This window comes from Acomys russatus, chromosome 32 (assembly GCF_903995435.1).
Source record: "Acomys russatus chromosome 32, mAcoRus1.1, whole genome shotgun sequence".
Taxonomy (NCBI): Eukaryota; Metazoa; Chordata; class Mammalia; order Rodentia; family Muridae; genus Acomys; species Acomys russatus.
The window spans coordinates 28967537-28973580 of NC_067168.1; positions in this window are offsets into that span (position 1 = coordinate 28967537).

Below are 6044 nucleotides of genomic sequence, written 5' to 3' on the forward strand. Positions count from 1 at the left end.
GGGAGCAAGGGCTGTCTCTGACTCTTTTGCCTGCTTTGGGGACCCTTTTCCTCCCACTGGGTGGCCTTGTCCAGCCTTGATATGAGGAGGGGTGCCTAGTCTTATTGCAACGTAATATGCAGTTTGGTTGATACCCTCGGGAGGCCTGCCCTTTTCTGAAGGGAAATGGAGGAGGAGGAGGAGGAGGAGTAGTGAATCTAGAAGAAAGAGGAGGTGATGGAGAGGGAGAACTGGGAGGACAAAAAGAAGGGGAAACTCTGGTCGGGATATAAGATATGAGAGAAGAATTTAAAAACTCAAGCTGAAGCCTGTGTGTTACACTGAAGAGCAACTTGTTACTTGGCTGTGTGACTTCATACAAGGGACAAAACATGAAAGGATCATTCAGATCTCAGAAGGGTGCTGTGGAAGGGGACAAGAGCCAACTGACAATGTCCTCATCAAGAAAGGGTCAACTAAATGATGCCTGGAGACATGTCAATGGGAACTGTTTCTCTCCCTTTCACTGAGAAAGACCTGCTTATCATCCAGCTCAAAGCCTTCACAGGTGAGTCAGGGCTGTCGCTGCTGTTACACACGGATTTCTTCGGCATGTGTTTATTGAGTATCTGTCGCATGCTGGACACTGGGGAAATGGTGTCAAGCTAAACAGACAGGTTTTCTGTTCTTGTGGTGTTAAGTTCTAGTGGAAGAGACAGCCTCTCCCTGCGAAAACTAAGCGAACGAATACAGTTAGATCATTTCAGACCATGCCAAGCAAGGTTTTGTTGGTGAGATGGGACACAACATTACCCACTTGGAGAAGCTGGCATTCCTATTGGGAGTTGTAAAAATAAATAAGGTAGGAGGAGAGCAGTGGGGCTGAAGACCAAGTGAAAATATAGGGTGTGGGGCTGGAGAAATGGCATGTGAAATCCTCTTAACTCTGAGTTCTGATTATAAGTATCGTGTTCACGGAGATTGTCTACCCTGAGGGATATTCCTAGGATGGACTAACAAGGCACCGTGCCCTTGATCCTTCCCCTATGGTCAGGCAACAGCAGTGCCTGCGACTGAATAGTCCAAAAAGACTTGACCTCTCTCAGTACCATTTTGCCTGAGCTACAGGATTGGCTTCAGTGACTGACTGTCCATGGTTCTTCTCAATCTGGCTTTAAAAACAGGCTCATCCTTCCAAGAAGGATTGCTTTCTCCAGGATGGGACTCCACTGAGTACACACTCATAAGTGAGCTCCAGCACCAGGTTCAAACAAATACATAGTAAAAAAAAAAAAGCATAAGCGGGATCTTGGAACCTCAGATGAAGTAGGAGATCCAGGAGCAGTGGTAGCTGGTTTTTGCCCAAACAGCTTACGATGCCTTCCCACATTGCTACCTCTGTGAGCACATGGGCAGCTGGTGCGGGGCTGGGACCATCAGACTTTTTGGGATACATAAGATGTTATGGCTTCCCTGCTTTAGAGTTCAGTGCCAACCTCTCAGGAGGGGCTCACTGACAAAGTGCCTTACAATACCAGCCTAGAGGCCTGCTCTACCCACTAGAAGCCAAATTCCCTACCCCTCATCCAAAAAGTGGCTACAAGGGTATATGAATGGCATCAGTTAAAGACTGAGCTCCTGGGAGCCACACTTCCACCCTTGTGTTAACCAGACTCTCTGCTTTCTCTTGGAAGTAGACAAACTCCACTAGGAAAATCCATTGGCTTTCTGCAAGTCATCTTGGGAGGTAGTTAGAGACATACTAGAGGCCCCACCCCCCCATCTATGGTGTGCCGAGGCTCAGCTCCTGTGTGCTGGGTCAGCAGAGAGCATCTTAAGAGAGAGTCTCCTGCACCTGAAACCAGGAGTCTCCACAAAGAATATGCTAGGCCAAAGGAGCAACTGCCACCCATACAAAGTGTCCACAAACCAGTGTCTCCCTTGCAGCCATTCTGGTCTCCCATGATGACCATCTAAGAGAAATCAATCTTCTCAGTGGGGCTGGTAACAGAGAGGGAGGCCAGTCAAGTCCGGCAGAAGGATCCACTCTCCTACATCACTGCGACACCTGTCTGGCATTAAAGGTCAGGTTTCTCCCATCCACCACCTTTCCTGGCACCAAGTGAGGACAAGAGCCACAGTGTCTCCAGGGAAAAGGGTAATGGGGCAGCCAGGCTGTTGTTTCCGACAGGCCCAGCTGGGATACTCCTGCTCAGGGCACCTATGTTAATTTGAACCCCCTCTAGCCTACAAAGGCAGGAGCATGAAGACCTGGCTGCAGCTTGAACATACCAGCGTGTCGGCAAGTAACATCACATCGGGCAGTGTGCCTTCCAAGTCCAGGATCTAGAATGCACGAAGTTTCCCTGTAAGAATATTTTAGTATTTCTCTAGAATCGATGAACTGTAGCTAGAAGTCTCCTGGTAGAGTTAATGCTTTCCTTGGGTAGAGATGGGCATGGATTTCTTTTCACTAGTTCTCTGTCTGGTCCCCCTTGCTGGAGAAGGGAAGAAAGCGCTCTTAGTTGATAGAATGGAAGCAGAAGGCTGGGTTGTCCTGCATGGAGGACTTTACCCCAGAGAGGAGCTCAGTGCCAGCAATGGAAGAGAGGATGTTTGTCTGGCTTTGATAACAGCTGTTCAAATGGATTCTTCGAGTTTACCTTCTGCCCAACGTGGACTAAAATTTGGCATCAAATTTGGAGGTGGTTGCTGAGGGAATTTGGTAGTGGCAGGGGATGGGTATTTGGTGTGTAAATCTTACCATTGTTTTCCAAATTAGCATCAATACAAGCTGTAACTCTGAGAGACTTTGAAGCTAATTAAGCATATGGACTGTGGAGTTAAAAAAAAAAAAAGGCACAAGAGGAAATCGGTGATGTCACATTACCCATCCACGTGTTTGTTTTTTGGTGGTCCTCCACCACTTGAGAATGAGAAGGAGCCTAAGAGGGGACCTAGCACGCATCCTGGATAAGAGAGACTGATTTGCAATCCATCGTCCTTCCTGAACCGGGGGTACAGTCAGTGGTGCCTGTGACTAGATGAGTGTCTCAAAACCACAAGGGGAAAGGAGGTGAATTATGAATTCAGCTGCTGAAGATAACAGAAACAGCTCAACGTGGAGAACAGAGTCAAGCTAGTAGAAGAGAAATGGGAAGAGGGTTGTAACTGCTGAGGTGTGTTTGCATTTCTCTCTCTCTCCCTCTCTCTCTCTCTCTTTTTTTTTTTTTTTACTCTCAATAATGCAGCATTTTTGAGATGATATTTTTGCTAATGCTAGTTGGTGTCTACCAACTTGCAAACAAGTTTTCTTCTGCAAATAGCAGCACTTTGTAAAACAGTTTGTTAGGGTGCAGTGACTTCCACAGTCCTATGGACTGGCCTCGCGTGGGAACATCCAGTTAGTGGGTCTACTTGGAAACCCCAGTGGAATAAATTGTTACTGGCCCCTTCCAGAGCATCTCGGTGGCCGTCCAGATCTGATAATTGCCTCTGGGTCTTCATCTATGTCATAAAAGAGGTGAACAAGAGCAGCAGGTTTGATGGAAAGGCGCTGGCACAAAGGTGCCCTTCAGAAAGAGGCCTCCTGGTCATAGTGGTAGAGTCACGAGCAGGAGTGGGAGAGCAGTTAGGAAAGATATAACATCTGTCATAGTTAAAGCTACTATTTCTGTGATAAAGCACCATGACCAGAAGGAATTAGGGAGGAAAGGGTTTACTTGTCTTATGCTTCCATAATACTATTTATCATTGAAGGAAGTCAGGACAGGAACTCAAACAGGCAGAAACCTGGAGGCAGGAGCTGATGCAGAGGCCACAGAGGGGTACTGCTTACTAGCTTGCTCCCCATGGCTTGCTCAGCCTGCTTTCTTACATAACCCAGGATCACCAGCCCAGAGATGGCATCACCCACAGTGGGCTGGGCCATCCCCCGTCAATCACTAATTAAGAGAATGCCCTACAGCTTGCCTGCAGTCTGATTTTATGAAGGCGTTTTCTCAAGTTAAGCCCCTCTCCCCTCAGATAACTTTAGCTTGTGTCAACTAAAACTAGCCAGCAAAACATCATAACAGAGACAGCAACAGAATAGGGCCTTGAAGAGAGAGAGAGAGAGAGAGAGAGAGAGAGAGAGAGAGAGAGAGAGAGAAGAGATGCAGGGAGAACATCTTCCTTTCAAAACACAAGAGGAGTTGCTTTATGACAAACTCAATGGACAGCACAAGGAGAGATAGCCGCCGCATGCAGCATGACAGGGATCCTGAAAGCAGGCCCTTCAGTGGGAACAAAGGAGTCTCTTACTCACATAGGCTTTCAGAGGGTGGTGGCAAGTTCCACACTGTAGGATTTAGTCTGCCATACTCCATATGCCAAGGGGCACAGAGAATAAACCTCTCTTGAAGTTGCAAGGGGAGGCACCAGGCTTTCTGGTTCTCTTTTCCCACCAAGACCCCCACTGTTTATGCTCTAACAAGCTTCTGAAGGGGCCTGTCAGTTATTTAATGAGAGACTGAGGGAGGGGGCATGGCCTGACTTGGGGGTGAGGCAGCTGAAGGTTTGTGATCTAATGTATCTTTCTGTTAGTCATCTCATAAAGAAGCCTCACTATGTTTAAAAAGCAAGGACCCATCACACAGCAGATGTTGCTTACCTGAATGCAGAAAGCATCCCTACGAGAAGAAAAGTAGCTTGGATGGATGTGCCAGCTCTGCCCAGGCATGGAATGACGGAGAGAAAGTTCCGCAGTGACATAAAAGAGCTGACATGATGTAGTTACCACATCTCAAAACCTTTTTTGTATTTCATCTCTGACCCTTTCCAATAACCATAAGTAGGCCAGACTAGAGGTTTCTTTTCTAAACAATACTTGGAGAAAGAATGGTAGCCAGGACCAAAGTCTGCAAACATCTGTCTGGCGAGATGGTGCAGCTGGTAGGGTGTTTGCCACACAAGCGTCAGGACCTGAGTTCAGATCTGTGCACCTGTGTAAAAAGCCAGGTGTGACAACGCATGTCCCAGTTCTTGGGAGGGAGAAGCAGGTCCCTAGATCTCACATCCAAGCAACTATCTACATCAGTGAGTTCCATGGTCAGTGAGAGACCCTGTGTTAAAAAAGAAAATAAATAAATAAAAGGTTGCAAAACATTGTCCTGCCCGTGTACAGTCTCAATACCCCTGTGACCTCCAAACACCCACAGAATACTCGGCGGCCTCATAGGGCCAGGCTTGGGGTTACTGTGATAGAGAAGTGATGACTAAAATTATGGATTCTTCTGGAAGTACTAGTGACCACCCGTCTAGTTAGAAAGTTCTTTTCAAGCTTCAGGCTTTCTTGCAGAAATCCTCAGTGTACATTCCAGGCACAGAGAACACTAAATTGCTACCTTGCCAGAAGTGTCAAGTAAATTGGTTTACACATATGCTCTTGACAGCTGTAATTTTTAGAGCTTACCAGGTGTTCCTAAGGTTGAGGCACACAATGATAAAGGTTCACCGGTGGCCTCCAAAGAAGGGCAGACATCAGAACCACTTAGGGGGTCTTATGAAACCTTAGCTTCTGCCTCCCCTAAGCCCCACCCCTACCCCCACTTTCTAATTTAGGAGGCCTGAGGTGGGGCTCAAGGACTCACTTTGTTATCTGTTACAAGGTGATGCGCACCTTGCTGATTCAGACTCAGAACCATGGAGTGACTGCAGCTTGCCTTTCAGGAAACCATCAGAATTCATCCCAGTCACCCCTCACTCATAACCGAAAAAGATGCCATATTTTGTAAGCTTAGGAGCCTGAGCCCTCTGACAAGCTTTGATTTGAGAGAGAAAGGAGGGGGGAAGATAGGGAAGGAAGGAAGGCTTTGCTTTTTATGAGGTACACTAAGTGAGAAACTGCACCCACAATTATTCAGGCTGTTGGCAGACTCTTAAGGTTGTACAGCTGAGGTTCCCATTTTCTTTCCAAGAGCTAGGTGCTCTTGACTTCTAGAAACTTCTTTTTGGTCCTTGTCTGTGACTAGTAGAATTGCATCAAACTTTTCTGCTTCCAATCTTCTTACCCCTGCCTTTTCCTG